This window comes from Ursus maritimus, unplaced genomic scaffold (genome assembly GCF_017311325.1).
Source record: "Ursus maritimus isolate PB19 unplaced genomic scaffold, ASM1731132v1 scaffold_17, whole genome shotgun sequence".
Lineage (NCBI taxonomy): Eukaryota > Metazoa > Chordata > Mammalia > Carnivora > Ursidae > Ursus > Ursus maritimus.
The window spans coordinates 49,623,667-49,640,510 of record NW_024424119.1 but is presented as its reverse complement, the minus strand read 5'-3'; positions in this window follow the sequence as shown (position 1 = coordinate 49,640,510).

The window sequence follows — 16,844 nt, the reverse complement described above, 5'->3', positions numbered from 1 at the left end:
CCCCCCCCCCCCCCGCCCCCGCACGTCTGGCGGTGCTGGCCGCTCTCAGAGCAGAGGGAGGCAAGGGGCCCTCTGGATTTAGGGCCCATGACACCCTCCATCCCTCAAGACGTGAAAGGAGTGCTCCAAAGGAGGAGATGGGTATTTGGTTGTCGCATTTCTCAGCCCTGCCCCCGGTTTTCTGGGAACGGGTGTAATTTTTCCAGGCATCAGGACATGCCAGGCTGGTCTTGGGGACAAGAAGAGGAGGAACCAGATGGAGCCTGGAGACTGGCAAACGAGAATGGGAGCAAGGAGGAAGAGGGCAGGGGCAGGGAGCCAGAAAAGGGTTGATTATGTTTATTTGAGAAGATGCTTGCCAGGGTCCAGGCACAGCTACTCCCTCCCCCCTCCTCAAACCAGCCCTCTGTAGCAGGGATGGGAGCAGCAAGGGGCCAACCCATCACTGGGAAAGAAAATCCATTTTCCCTCATTGATAATATTCTGAGGGACCTGGTTCCAGGGTGGCCATTGCTGTTTTGGGGTGATTCCCTGAGGCAGGATGCACGGGGGGGAGGAGCATGTCAGAGGAGAGGCAGTGAGTCTGGGAATTCCAACCCCCCCCCCCCAAGAAAGAGGCATGTGTGGGCAGTGCTTGGCTCAAAACTGCAGGCTTTGGGCTTGGAGTTGAGTTGCTTTCACAGACCCCTGGGATAGGCCACCATGTTGACCCCATGCCTTCTGCCCAAAGCCAGTTGCCGAATACACAACCTGTCCCCCACACTCAGCCCCCCAGAGCTGGACTGGGGCCAAGGGGCTTGGCAGAAACCCAGCCTTGGAGCCAATCAGACCAGGGTTCAAAACCTGGCTTGCCACCTACTAGCCATATGGCCATGAACCAGGGTCCCCGTTTCCTCAGTGGGCAATTGCAAGTGATGACATCTTTCTCACCGGCTCATGATTAGGTGAGGAGCCCAAGTCATCACCTGGCTGAAAATAATAGTCATATCAATTGTTAATCAGACTCAAAACCTAGCGCTTTACCTTTTACATGTGTTGTTTCATTTCAGGATCCCAGCAAGCCCATGGAGCGGGTGCTGGTGTTATCCCCTTTCACAGATACCGATGCAGCTGACTGTTTACCTCAGTTTCTATACCTGACGGAAAAAGGCTCAGAGAAGTGAAGTGACTGGCCCAAGGTCACGCAGCTGGGGGGGGGGATAGTGAAGCTGCAATTTATAATAGATACATGCAGATATATTGAGCGGGCACTGCTAGCCCCAGACTCTCATCGATACAATGAGCATATGATATCATGAGTCAGTTCCCACTTCTGGCAAATCCCATACGATATGCTTTTACCTAGAAAACAAAACAAAACAAAACCCCGATTTGTAGTGTTTGCCAATTTCCATGGTGTAAAGTACTCCCACCATGGCTGATATAAAACTACCGACAACAGCCTTCGCAATTCCCAAATATTTAACAACAAGCTCTTAAGAATCAGCTAGCGCCAGCCAGTGCGAACCTGGCTAGCACATCGCTGGCTCAATCCATCCCCCTCCCCAGGTTCTATAAAGGGAGGCCCTAGTCTCAGTGCCTTAAGACTCAATTTTCCTTTGCTAGGGAAGAAGGAAGGCAGCCAGTCTGCACTGAGTGCCTACTGTGTGCTAGGAACTATGCCACTGCACCCAAACCCAGGACCTCCTTTCGTCTTTCCAGCAACCCCTCAATGAAGGTATCAGGATCCCCGTTTAATAGGCGAGAAGAGTGAGGTCCCCCCAAAAGTAACATCCACTGGTCAAGGTCACCCAGAAAATAGATGGCAGAATCAAGATTCAAGCCTAGTCAGATCCTCCCTCCCTCCTTCTCTTCCCTTCCCTTCCCTTCCTCTTTCCTTCCTTCCTTCCTTCCTTCCTTCCTTCCTTCCTTCCTTCCTCCCTCCCTCCCTCCCTCCCCCTTTCTTTCTTCCTCCCTTCCTTCCTTCCTTCCTCTCTCCCTCCCTTCTTCCCCTTCCTTCCCTCCTTTCTCTCTTTCTTTCTTGTCTCTTTCTTTCTTTCTTTCTTTCTTTCTTTCTTTCTTTCTTTCTTTCTTTCTTTCTCTCATTCTTTCCAAATTCTTTCCACTGAAGCAGGCTGTATCCAAGGAGGTCTGGGTCTGACATGAGCAAGTCCTGGTCCTTTTCTGAGTCTTCCTTATTCCATCCATAAGGAGAAGGAATTGGACAAATCAATATCTAATAATTGTTTCAGGCTTAAATGAATCGCAATTTTAAGATTCCAAGTGGGTTCTTAGTGCGGATGGGGTGGGAGCTCACATGGATGGAATGAATGTGCCCCTGAAAGAAAGAACGGCCTGTGGTGACCAGGGACAGAGGCGGCAGGAAGGCCGCGCTGCCAGTCGCACCTGGGACACATGTACTCGCAGTCAGTGTGGTTGTGCATCCAACTTGGATTTGAACCCCAACCCCTCCACTTCCTGGGCTCACAGCTTCACCTCTGGTTGTTTTGGGTCCTGCTAGTAGTCTGCCCTGTTGTTCTGGAAGCCTAAAGGGGCAACAGAGGGTCCCCAGTGTGGAAACCTTTGCAGCAGGTAGAAGTGGCAAACTACCTCTTTCTTTACAAACTACCATGGCTCCTTTTCTCCAGCCCGCATCTCCCCAAGTGGATTTTAGCAAAAGCCAGAGCTCTTTGCTCCCTGGCCTGGAAACCCAGAGCAGCTGAAAGTGGAGGGGAAGGCCTGAGGTTTCTGTTTCCAGCGCAGGCCGAGCCAAGTCCCTCCCCCTCCCCAACCCCGCCCGTCTGGGCCCACCTCCCTCCGGCCCGCACCGGCTGGCGGGTCTTCTCAGGTTTCTGAAAGCCTGTGTTCCCAGAGGAGGCATTAAGGATGGAGGAATGCAGACCCGGGTGTGACGGTTGAGGGGCTGTGCAGAGAAGCAGTCTGGGGAGAGCCCCCCCACTCGGCCAGCTGCGCCCCAGCCCAGCCCCCACCGGGGAGGAGGAGAAAGGAAGCGGACAGGAAGCCAATCCTGCAGGCTCTCCGAGGAGTTCCTGTGCTCTGAGTTAAGAATTCTGGTGTGGGGAGGGGGTGGGGGGACTCCGGGAGGGCTCAGACCACTTGCAGGGAATGAAGGAACTGGTTAGTCTGGGGGCTCAAGACAACCGAGAACAGCGTCCTGGTCAAAGGTGCTTGTTGGCGACCGTGAGAGGGAATGCATGTTTACTGAGCAGCTATTGCTTTCCAGGCAGAGGACAGAAGGCCTCTTCTTCACCCGCAGTGCCCAGCCCAGGACCCATCTCAACAGGGAGTCACATCCAAGGGAAAAACGAAGCAAGCAACCAGCCAGCAAATGCATGGGATTAAAAAAAGATGATCCGACCCAAACCCAGCTCCCAAACGGCTGCAAGGCAAAGCAGCTCTTGACCGAGCCCTTCCGGAACACCGGAGATGGAGACGACCCTCAGCCAGTCCTGCAGGAAAACTTCCTGAAGCCAGCTCCAGAGGAGGCGGCAAGCCCCCTCTCCAAAGGTTGCTTCCCAGAGCTCCGTGGGGGGCCTCTCTCTTCACCTCTGTCTCTCCTTGATTTCTGCGTGGCCTCTAGTAACCAGGGGGTCATGGATTCTGCTTGCCTCGGGTCGCCCTGGTTTCCCGTGCATATTACTAACAGCGCCCCCTTGCATGCTCAAGAGGGTCCAGGGAGGCCAGTAAATAATAAGGCTTTCCTCCACACTCCTTGCTGACCTCCAGCTTCAGCCAAGGCCCTGTGGCCGGCCGAGCAGACTTGCAAGCACAGGACACCCTTGGAAGGCGAGGAAGGGAGCACTTTTATTGTCTTGTGCACCACAGAGTCTTCTCGTTTGTTCCATACAGTATTGACCTCACGGATCAGTCTACTTTCTCTCGATGAGAAAATGAAGGCCCAGAGCTTAATACTTGCTCAAGGTCAAACACCCAGTATATCCCAAAGTGGAGACTCAAACTCAGCTCTGCCTGAGTTCAAACCCTATATGTTTCCCACGACACTGAATAGAGTGACCAGCAGGAGAGGATCAGCTTGGCACACCCTTAATTTCCAACAGAGGAATGAAGAAGCTCCCTCGTGCTACATACAGAGACTCAAAGGCCCAGAGAGTGTTGGGGCCTTCCTCAAGATCACCCAGCGCATAAGCAGCAGAGCTTGGGCTAGAACTAGGCCTCTTAATCCCAAAACATCCCCGAGATCTTCCTGAGCCGACAAGAAGGCTTGGTGCTACTCTGGGAGAAAGCCTGGGTCACCAGTGTTTCCACCTCTTCCTGTGTTGGTCCCACCCGTACCACTAAGTGTCTGTCTTAGTTTCCTTGTCCAACAGACTCTAGAGGCCCCGAGGGAGCTCTTCTCCTGGCCTGCCCTTGCTGGCCCCTCTCCCAGAGAAAGGAGCGTGCATCCAGACCTCAAGCAACCCCACGGCCCCAAGGAGGTGTCATAGGCCTGAAGTGGGAGTAGTATTCAGACCCTGGGAGCTCTCGCTGCAGTGCCCACATGTCAGAGTCTCCAGTGTGGAATGCCATATCAGAGGTGTTCTGACCATGTCACCCAAACTTAGTTTGGTATTTAAGACCCTCTCTTTTCCATCCTCTCCCCCGTACGTATCCCATGTTCTAGCCATCCGGTTCTAAGCGTACCCTGTTTTTCTAGTCATCAGGCCTTCACATATGCTGTTCCCTCTGCCTGGAGTGCCCTTTCTCCACCTGGCTGAAGAACTCTTATTCATCTGTCAGGATCCACATCAAATGCCCCTTCCCAGGGCATTAATAATCACACTGATGGGTCCTATGGATTACTTACAACAAGTGTCCCTTCTGATTGGCCAGTGACAAGCAGGTTTTTAAAGATTTAGATTCTCCCCCAGCCTATCCCTCTGTAAAGTCTTCCCTGGCCCTAAACAGGGTCATCCTTCTGTCTCCCAGGGTCCCTGTACGTCCCTCTGCTGCAGCCCTTCTCCCACTGGCCGGCATGGTTCTGCGTCCTCCCTAGATGGCAAGTTCCTGGAGGGCAGGGCCCCTGACTGGTCTTCGTGGCACCCCCAGAGCTACACCAGGGCCCAAGTGGCCATGCTCGCACTTCGGGTACAAGTGTTGATCCTTGGTGGTGACTGCTGGGAGCTGAAGGTACACCAGGACACCTCGAATAGCCCCTATTTCTGATAGGAGGTGAATCCTATGGGCTCTCACATCCGGTGTGCTCTCACAGCAGCTCACCCCTTCTAGCTGACAAGTATTGGTCCCACTTTACAGATGGAGAAACCAAAGAATTTCAAGCCCCCTTGCATGCTGTTGAGCATGCAAGGGGGCTTACTTACTAAGCCCCCTTGTAAGTAAGTGATGAGTAAGTTAAGTGATGAGCCTGAGATTTTTACCTTGGTCTCAGCCAAAGCGCTGCTCTTGCCCTGCAGTCTCTGAATCCCAAGCAACCTTGCTTGGGCGAGAGCAGTCTCAGCCTTGGGGATTCTCCCCAGCCTGCCAGACCCACGTGCAGAATAGCAGGGAGCTGATGAGCACAGACTCGCTCCCCCCACCTGCAGTGGCCCCAGGCTAGGGGGGCCACATAAGTGGGACAGACACTTTGCCCTGAGTCCCCCTTTACAAGCCTCTAGGTCAAGCCTGGCCTTTGGCTGCCCTTGGCATAAAGTCCAGATAAGGATTCTAGGAAGCAGTTCTACAAAAGATGCGGGGCTTTCCAGGATGAACCAAAGAGACAAGACACAAATGACCCTCCCTCAGGGTCACATTTGCACTGACTACTTAGAAAATCCTTTCTGTCCCAGATGCCACCCACATGTCCAACTCTCTCTGTTGCTCTCAAGGGGACTTCAAGGTGGCTTGGTGGAACCAGCCCCAAGCCTTGAGCCATGAGATCTGGCTTCAAATCCTGACCCCAGTGTTTAACTTGCCCTATGACCTTGGCAAGCCACTTTAGCTTTCTGACCCTTGCTGGCTTTAAAAGTCAAAGGGTTGTTGGGAAAACTAAATGGGGTAATTAGTACCAAGTGCCTGGCATGGGGCTGAAGTTTCCTCTACAAATGGGGATTGACTAGGAGCGGCAAATATCCCTGTCCTTCCAGAGAAAGTCCCTGGTCTCCTTCCCTGCCAGTCTCAGTAATCTACAAATTCCCCAGGTAAGATCACCACGCCCCCTTCCTTAACATAACCTGGTTTGACCTTCAGGCTCGTGGGTGGGGAAAGCACAGTCTATTCTTTCTTCCTCTGTCCAGAACTCTCTCTTTTGAGGCCCACGTGGGAGGCCCTGGGTCTCTTTTAGTTGAGATTTTGCTTGGGAGAAAGTCCCTGTACTCCGAGAAACAGAAAGCAGAGTCCTGCCACCTCCATGTGATTTGGACAAACTTTTCAGAATTTGGCTGAGCTGCAAACCCGGTATATGAAAATTCCAATTTATTGAACACAAAAGTCACACCTGGGGATCCACTGCTGGGTTCATACAAGTAGCCTGCCCCCCATTTATATTGTAAATGGGTCTCCTTGATAGAATTTCAAAGCACACACAACTTCTCAGATGCCTCCGTAGAGTCAAACAGTCGTCCTCCTGAAGTTCTACCATGTTCTGGAAGCTACCGGAGATGGCATTTCAAGCGGAAGTTTCTACCCTGAGCTTCACAGATCACAAAGCCTGCTCACACCCAGCATCTCACCTAGAACTCACAGGAGAAGCGTGTTATGCCCATTTTCCACTCTGAGAAACTGAAGCTCACACAGTGGGAGTATCTCCCCTCGACTCCCACACGGAGCTGGGACAAAACAGGACTAGAGTGACCTCACCCCTTTCCCTGTGAACTCGTATCTTAAGGCAGAGTTTGCAACCTTTCCTTCAGCTCACATAGAGTTCCCCCAGTGGTTTCTTTTCTCTGTGGTCCCTGCAACCAACAGTGTGAAGTCCCAGCTCCTGAGAATGACCACCTGGTGTCTCTGACATCTACCGACTTCTCCAGCCCCATGGCTGCTGGCATTCCCCGTGTGCCCCAGCTTCACAGGACATCCTTCCCGGCCCCCAAGTGTGACTTAGAATTGTTACCCATGTCAACCCCTCTGCTTCAAACCTGCTAATGTGGATGGGGACGGTAGTGACGTGGGGATGAAAGTCATAGACGGGTGAGTGTGCACCCGGGCTAGACTAGGATAAAGCAATGTAGACGCCCACGGTGCAAAGAGTAAGGAAATGGTTTGTCGATAAGTTAAACATAAAGTTAGCATTTGACCCAACAATTCCACTCCTAGGTATATACTCCAAAGAACTGAAAACCAGTGTCCACAGCAGCTCTGGTCACAATAGCCAAAAGGTGGTAATAGTTTAAAAGTCCATCAACAGATGAGTGGATAAAACACAATGTGGTGCATCCATCCAACGGAATATTCTATGGCCATAAAAAGGAAGGAAGTACTGACCCCTGCTACAAGATGGTCAAACCTTGAAAACATTCTGTTAAATGAAAAAAGCAGTCACAAATGGCCACACACTGTCTGATGTCCAGAAGAGGCAAATCCGTAGAGACAAAAAGCAAATGAATGGTTGCCAGGGGCCATGGCAGGGGGAGATGGGGGCTTCCCTTTGGAATGATGAAAACGTTCTGGAACTAGATAGTGGTGATTGTTCTACACCTTGTGAATGTAGTAAAAAGCACTGCATTGTAGACTTTAAAATAGTTTCAGTGGCAAATTTTATGTTGTATGTATTTCACTGCAAAAAAAAGAAAAATGGAAGGAAGAAGTCACTCTTGGGTGCCGACCTGTGCTTGGGCACCCTGACCCTACGTGCCTACTCCCACTTTGTGCCCTGGGTGCCTCAGCCACCCACCCTCACCCTGGCCCTGGTGTCCACAGCCTCCTCCATGCAAGAGAGAATTCTGCATTTGCTCTGTCGCTTCTGTGCCCACCACCGCCCTGGAGAATCCTTCCTTGGGCCGTCCAGCTCACGGGCTGACATGAATATAAAAACCTTTGGTAAAAAAGAGGAAGAGATGGGGAATTAGAATCAGGAGTTGCTTGGGAACAGCCAAGAAATACTTATTGAAGAGAAGACAATCTATGCAGAGAGAACACGGAAAGGGTGGGGAAAGAGAGAATTGCCAGGCTCAGTTCTTAAAACAGCTTTATTGAGATCTAATTCACCTACCATACAACTCACCCAAAGTGTACCGTCAATAGTTTTGAGTATACAAAGGGCACACACTGCCAGTTATAAGCTGAGTAAGTTCTGGGGATCTAAACTGCAGCCTGGTGACTATAATTGATAAGACTCTATTGTGTACTTGAAAGTCGCTGAGAGAGTACATCTTAAAAGTTTGTACTGAGTGTGCACATGTGCGTACACACACACACACACACACACACACACACGGTAGCCGGGTGAGGTGATGGATGTCCTAACTCGAACTGTCGTCCTCATTTTGCAATACATGCTTCCATCCAATCTTCACCTTGTACCTTAAACTTACACAATGTCGTGCGTCAATTGTATGTCAAGACAGCTGGAAACATAACAAATTTTAATACGGTTCTTAGTACAGTCACAGTGATGGGCACTATAACCAGTCAATTTGGGGATATTTTTATGACCGAAAGAGAAACCATCCTCCTCCGCCCCTTCAGCCCTTGGACGTTGCTTCGGAGAGTCAGGGTCAATGTCTGTGCCTTTGGGGATGGGGAATCTCTGGAAAGAGGGGCTGAGGCCAGAACCAGGATGGAGGGTGGCAGCAAAAGGTCCTGAGCAGTCGCGAGGTAGACGGGTGTTTGGTTCCACCACTGAGGGGAGCCACCTTACGATCGCTAGCAAAGGCGAAGATTCACATGCTGAAAGACCCAGCCATTCCGCTCCTGGTTTAAGCCCTTGCGAGACTTTTGCCTTCGTGCAAGAGAACGAAGTAAGGGTGCTGGTTGTAACAGTCTGTGATGGGGAAGAAAAGGAAACAACCAAAGTGTCTGTCCTTCAGCAGGGAAAACAACCCGTATGTTGTGGAACGTGCACACGGGGGGCTGTTGAATGACAGAGAAAATGAATGATTCCCCGTGCATGTACCAACAGGGGCGCCTTTCAAAAACATGGTGTCCTGTGGAAAAAATCAAGTTCTGGAAGCCTTATGTAGTCTAATACTACACGGCAACATTTTATCATATGTAAGTAACCACATATAATTTTTAACTTTTTATTTTGAAACAATTTCAGACTTAGAGAAAAGTTGCGAAATAGAACAAAAAATGTCTCCATACTTTCAGATTCCCCAAGTTTTTTCAAAGATGTTTATTTATTTATTTGAGAGAGAGACAGCGAGAGAGAGAGAGAGAAAGCACAAGCAGGGTGGAGGGGTAGAGGACGAGGGAGAAGCCGACTCGCTGCTGAGCAGAGAGCCTGATGTGGGGCTGGATCCCAGGACCCTGAGATCATGACCTGAACAGAAGGCAGACGCTTAACTGACTGAGCCACCCAGGCGCCCCAAAATTCTCCAAATGTTAACATTTTGCCATGTTTGCTTTATCAATGTCTTCTCCTATATGTAAACACATGTATGTGCTTCCTCATTCTTGCCTGTCTAATCTCTATAGATGTATAGATGCAAATACAAATATAGATAATCTGACACATACGTACATATAAACATGTGCATTGGGAGGCACGTTTGGGTGTGCACAAATATACATATATATGTATTCTTTTTCTCTGAATTATTTATGCTTTTTTTTGTTTTTTAAAGATTTTATTTTGGGGGCACCTGGATGGCTCAGTTGGTTAAGCGTCTGACTCTTGATTTCAGCTCAGGTCATGATCTTAGGGTCATGAGCTCCAGCCCCACATTGGCTCCACTCTGAGCATAGCTCCTGCTTAAGATTCTCTCCCTCCCTCTCTGCCCCTTCCTACCCCCTCACATGCACTCTCTCTCTAAAAAATAAAGAAAGAGGGGCATCTGGGTGCCTCAGTTGGTTAAGTGGCTGCCCTCGGCTCAGGTCCTGATCTCAGGGTTCTGGGATAAAGCCCCGCTTCAGGCTCCCTGCTCAGCAGCGAGTCTGCTTCTCCCTCTCCCTCTGTGATCTCTCTCGCTCTCACTCTCTCTCAAATAAATAGTCTTTTTAAAAATGTTTTAAAAAATTAAAAAAAGGAAAGAAAGATTTTATTTTTTTAGGATTTTTATTTATTTGAGAGAGAGAGAGAGGGTGTGGGTGGATAGAGGGGTAGAGGGAGAAGGAAAGGGAGAGAGAGAATCCCAAGCAGACTCCCCACTGAGTATAGAGCCTGACAAAGGACTCAGTCCCACCACCCTGAGATCATGACCTGCACCGAAACCAAGGGTCGGATGCTTAACCAACTGAGTCACCCAGGTGCCTCTAAAGATTTTATTTTTTTAAGTAATCTTTACACTTGAATTTACAACCCCAAGATCAAGAGTCACAACCTCTACTGACTGAGCCAGCCACACACCCCTTCTCTGAGCTATTTGAATGTCAGGTTTATTGACACATAATTTACATTTGATAAACGTGTCCCTTCTAAGGGTAGGGTTTGATAAGTCTTGAAAATAGAGCAGGAGGGGAGGGAGAGAGAAAACATTGCGCAGACTCTGTGCTGAGCACAGAGCTGTATGTGGGGTTTGATCTCACGACCCTGAGGTTATGACCTGAGTCAAAACCAAGAGTCTGACACTTACTTGACTGAGCCACCCAGGCGCCCCTGTCTGGCTAGAGGTTTATCAATTTTCTCGACATTTTCAAAGAGCCAGTTTATGGTTTCATTTATTTTCTCTATTGTTATTCTGCTTTCTATTCCCTGATTTCTACTCTTAGCTTTACTATTTCCTTCTTCCTGCTTGCTTTGATTTTAATTTGCTCTGCTCTGTGTGGTTTCTTAAGATCAAAGCTTAGATCATTGATTTTGGAACTTTCTTCTTTTTGACTATATTCATTGTTAATACTATAACTTTCCCTCTATTATGCTGCTTTAGCTGCATTCCACAGACTTTGATGTGTTGTGTTTCAGCTGTTGTTCAGTTCACAATATTTTCTAATTTCCTTTGTGATTTCTTTCCACTTATTATTTGCGGATGCATACAGGTATATTAAAAGTTAAAACAAAATCCAGAGATGAAAATGATACCTAACAACCTCCAGATGGGGCTTATCCCTGGGAGTGAGGGACAGATGGAAATGGGATGGAANGAGTGGTAGATATTAACAATGCTCACCAACATTTCCGTTCTCTTCATCTTCTGAGCTTGGGAGATGATCACTTCACTGACCCTTTGAAGTTGTACAGGCACATACGACTTGCTCTAGGCAATGAAACGTGAGCAGAAGTGACATATGCCACTTCCAAATGGAAACATCTAAGAGCGGATGTGTGAATCATCGTGCTCCCTTCCCTGCATGGTGAGCCCTGAAGTCTCGTGTTGAGATCACAGCATCACAAAATGAGGGAGCAGCCATCAGCCTGGGGTCCTGGGAGACTACAATAAATACAGCTTTCTCTAGTCAATCCTCATCGGATATAGAGAATGAGAGAAAAACAGACCTTTGTTATTTAAAGCTACTGAGGTTTGGGGATTGTTTGCATAACCTAGCTTTTCCTGACTAATAAAGGAGCTTTGACTGGGTAATTGGGACAGGAGTGTTTGTCATATAATTTTCTATGATTTCTGTACATTTTAAATATTTAGTTTTTTCAAGGAAAGCAATATTAGAGGAGGAGAGGAGGCAGAAGAGGAAGGAGGAGGAGGCGACTGGGGTGTTGGGCTCCTTTGTTCTACCACACAAGGTGTTTCTCCATCTAGCCTTTAGGTTTGGGCAAGTCAGGGGAGAGGGGCTTGACTTTCTCCAGCCAGATCATCACCTGGGGACAGGTGCTCCCCCTCCCCCTACGTCTTCAGACTTGTCACCATCTGATACATTCTATATTTGTTTGCATGTTTATTGTCTCTTACCTCGTGGAAAGTGTAGTCCTCAAGACCAGGGACTTTATTTATAATGCCAGTGCCTAGAACAGTGTCTGGCACACAGAAACAACTCAGTATTTGTTTATTAAATGAACAAATGCAGACGATTACTTCCACCAGTCGTCTCTGCCCAGAGAGGAGAGGGACTCCATCTTCTCCCTGCTCCACATTCCTTCTCCTTTGCCTGTCCCCCAAAGCAAACACACAATGGAGTTGATGAAAACATAAGCAGCTCTCTATCAAGGGCTCGGATATAAATTCCAAAGCCATGGTTCCATGGAGCGTGTGTCTCTGTGCCTGCATTTGTCTGTCTGCTTGGGGATGGGATGAAGGCATTGGGGGCTGTGTTCCTTCTGTAGACATCTTTTTTTTTTTAAGATTTTTATTCATTTATTTGAGAGAGAGAGAGAGAGAGAGAGCAGGAGCAGTGGAGAGGGGCAGAGGGAGAGGGAGATGCAGGCTCCCCGCTGAGCAGGGAGCCTGATGTAGGACCAGACCCCAAGACCCTGGGATTATGACCTGAGCCGAAGGCAGACACCTAACCGACTGAACCACCCCCGTGCCCTGTAGACTTCTTCTGCTCCATTCTCGCCCAGGTGGGAGTCTGGTGGAGAAGGTCCAGAGAGGCATAGACAGATAGCATCTCCACACCAGAGCCTTCCCCACAGCCTCAGGGAGGAGCCTGGAGCTTGGCTTTCTCCAGCAGATGCAGGGAACATGGGCCTTGCTACCAAGGCTGTTGAGGGGGCCTTTGGCCACCCCTGCCTCACGACTCAGCTGAAGAAGTTACCCGGCCACTTGGGCATGGAGACGCTCTGGCTCCACCAGCCCACGCAGAAGCCTGAACTCGTGTAATTAGATGTAATGACACATGGCGGGAGCTTCCAGCATCTCAGGCTCTAATGACACATTCGCCTCCCAGCCCATTTCAGGGGCCAGAGAGGCTCTAATTAGGTCTGGCGTCAGCAGGTGGGAGAGCCAAGGGACGAAGGAGCAGGGACAGAAACTTGGCCTTGGAGTTCATCAACCAGTGTGCCAAGTCCAGTTTGGTTAGTTTTTGACTATGAGACTCTGGGCAAAGCCAGTTCATTTTCCCAAGCTTTCATGTTCTCATCTGTAAAATGGGGCTATAAATTTACACCACACAGGGCTGTTGTGAGGAGTGTGAGTCCTCTCCAGGGATGCTGTTGGTGGGACTGGGGCTGGACTGGGGCTGGACTGGAGTGGGGTGGGAATGACCTGCTTCTTGGGGAGGGTCTAGGTGCAAAGGAAACCACCAAACCTCCAAAGGCCAACTTGACCAAAGCGAAGGGTCATAAGACATGTACTCTTCTAGTGCATTTATTCTTCTTTTCAAATAATATCCTAGAATATTTTTTTCATTGTATCGCATGGGAAATTTTCATTTTAGACTGATTTTTTACAAATCCCTGAAAAAGTCCTTTTCTGTCTTCTCAGCACTTCAGCATTTGGGGGATTCTTTTGCAGATTTTGCTAAATAGGCAACTCCACAAATTGTCCAAATTTGTTGCTTTCCTCAAAATGCATTTCTTTTAATTATATTTTTGGTTTTGATTTGAATTTTTATTAAAATTGTACATGCATTCCGTTCTGCAAGACTTACAATGTAGCGTCCTATCTAATCTCTTTGCCCTCAATTCCCAGCCACCAGAGACAACTGCTTTCAACAAGACACAGCAGTTTCTTTGTCATTTACTTTTGTGCTCCCAAATAACATGCTCATACTGTTTTTTTAAAATTTTATTTAAATTCCTTGTTTATTGTTGAAAAACTCTTTCTTGAATAAAATGTATAAAATATCAATGTATATACAAAGAGATTTATTATATAATATATACAATCATCTTTAAGAAGGCAGGATGCAAATCATAATAATGAGTTCTTTCCATCCCCTGTTATTTCTTTTTTTTAATACTTTGTTTGTTTGTTTAAGAAAACTCTACGCCCAAAGTGGGGCTCGAACTCACGCCTCCGAGATCAAGAGTTGCATGCTTTGCTGACTGAGCCAGCCAGCCGCCTCTATCTCCTTTTATTTCTCGATTTTCACTTTTAGATTTAATCTGCTGCCTTCCTACTTCGGAAAAGAAGAGTTTCCTTCCCGTACAATCCCCCCTCCTTGCTTCTCCTGGTAACATCTTCCTTAGACGATCATATCCTAATTTTGGGTTAGATAAATAGTGAGGGTTTATTCTGTGACCACATAAATGTTACTGACAGGCCAGACACATGGAGTACTATGATTACATTTGCTTTCTTTTTTTATATTTGTATTTTTTAAGGTTTTATTTATGTATTTGAGAGAGAGGGAGAGAGAGAGAGATAGCGAGAGAGAGCATGAGCAGGGAGGAGAGGGAGCTCTCCTCGGGGCTCGATCCCAGGCCCCTGAGATCATGACCTGAGCCACAGACAGATGCTTAACCGACTGAGCCACCCAGATGCCCCTGCATTTACTTTCTTGTACGGGTTTCTCTACTTCCTGGAATTATTTATCTTCCTTTTTTTTTTTGCTCACTTATATTCGGTGCCACCTGATTAACCCCAAAACCTATACCAGGAGATGAGGTCATCAGGCAACCCTCGGCTTCCTCTTTTTCTTAGAGATAAACAACAGCAGTCTCCTTTAACATCTTTACAAAATTGTGCTGCATGGGATTAAAAAATGATTTTAAGATACTTCAAATTGAAGGAAATACCCAAGAATGGTGTGAAGAGCTCCATTTGCCCTGCATCCAGACACCCCATCCACGTTTCACCTGCTACTGCCATGATGTCACCAACAGAAAGTGACCCAGCTCAGTACCCTGCGTCCTTCCTCTCCAGTTGCTCCGTCCTGCCTTGAGTGTCACAAATTTGATATTTTAAAGAGAGCGGGGCAGTCATTTTGCAGAACTTTGCTCGTTTTGGGTTTATCTGTGTTTCCTGGTAATTATGCCTGGATCATGAGTTTTGAGGGCAGGGACATCACAGCAGAGACACTGTCCTCTCTCTCTGCCCCTCTCAGGTCCCACTCAACGTCAGCTTGTTGACACGGGTGGTGTTAACTTCGATCCATTCACCCGGTTTCTCCACTGTCAAGGTCTTGCGTTACTATTGTACGAACGAGTTTCCAGGTGGAGATATTTTAACACCATGTAAAAATTCCATTCCTTATTTCACTTAGGCCCCTAGTTTTAGCATTCCTCGATGTCACCTACCTGAAATCATCCTCATCGTCGCGGTTGCCAAGAGGTGATTTTCTTCTTCCCTTATTATTTGGCATTCTGCTGTAAGGAAAAGCATTCTCTTCGTTTGTTCACAGCGGTGTGGATCCCTATTTTATCTGATGGGCTATGATCCACTCGTTTGGGCTCATTTATTTTGACATTTAAATTACACCAGGTTTGGCCAGAAGAAGCCCCTGCCGGCTTCACCCTGTGACACCAGGCTCATCTTGTACTTTCTCTGGCCCCGCCTGGGAGCCAGCCATTCCTCCAGAGAGCTTGGTATCTGTCTAGGGGGAGGACGATATCTTGAAAATAAGATCTCGGTGTTAGGTGTGCTTGTTGCTACTGGTGTGTTGCAGTTCCCAGAACTTCCTGGTGAGCAGAGCTGGAGAAAACACACACACACACACACACACACACACACACACACACACACACACACACACTTTAAACCACACATTCTCGCTGACAGCTCCAATTTCAGCCCAGCACCACGGGGTTCTTCAGCGTCCTCCTTTCAGTATTAGTGCCTCCTTTGTCAGCGAGAAATCTGCCTCCTTTCATCCACTGTGGATGATGCAACTTCTCCACCCCTGCACACATCCGTCCTCTAACCCCCCAGGCTGCGTCCCACCCAACTTCAACTCTGGCCTCACAAGGGCCATCACATGCCCCCCCCCGCCCCGCACCTGCCCGGTGACCTTCAGCTGCACCGAGAAAGGAAGGCAGGCAGAGGGAAGAAAGGAAAGAGGGGAGCGTGGGGGATGGGAAGATGAAGGGAAAGCAAGAGAAAATAGGCCGATAGGCATGGGATGGTTTTTATAGCTTTAGAAGATTTCTGGGATTTTCAGGAATGCTCCCGTTGTCTCTATCCCACCTCCCTGATGTAGCCGCTGGAGGGAACTGGAACGAAGACTCCAGGGAGAATGGGCTGCACCCCAGTCTGAGCTGCAGATCCCAGAGGTGGAGGGGTCGGAGGCCCCCTCCGACCCTGGCTTCCCTTGGTCCTATGAGGGCCTTGTCGATTCATCTCCTGCATATTGTTAAAGACTTTACAGATTTAAAGAAATTTGTTTAAGTCAGGGTGAAAGTGGTTAGCTCTGTGAGTTGGTGATTGGGCAAACTGGTTCTCTGCTCAACTAAGTCATGGCGAGGGCTGGGGGGGGAAGGTGGGCACGACTCACAGATGCTCGGGTCCCCTCCCCCTCCCCCTGAGTATGTCTGCTCATCTGTGAACTACTGGGCCTCACCGTGATCTTCTTAGGTTTAGAAAGAAACTGGAGCCTGGCTGCAAGCCCCGCTGGGCCTCCGGCTTGCTGGGTGACCCTGGGCAGGCCCCCCGTGCCTTCCCTGGGCTTCAGCTTCCCCTTGGAGAAAGGCGAGGTTGGCTTCTAATTCTGTGCACCTCGGCCTTACGCGGTGGCACCCACAGTGGGGGACCGGTGGAGTCCTCTTTGGCCACCAGTTCCCAAGGCAAGGGACAGAGGAGCCAAGCTTCCCTTCCTCCGCCAGAGGAGTAGATCGGCTGGCTGGGCCTGGGCCTGCAGCCAAGGGGAAACACAGACAATACGCTGGAGTCGCCCTGACCGCCTGGGACAGGTTGTGCAACTTCCGCCCCCGGGGCCTGCAAATAAGACAGTGGCCCCTGGACTTTGAGCTCTGGGCAGCCCTC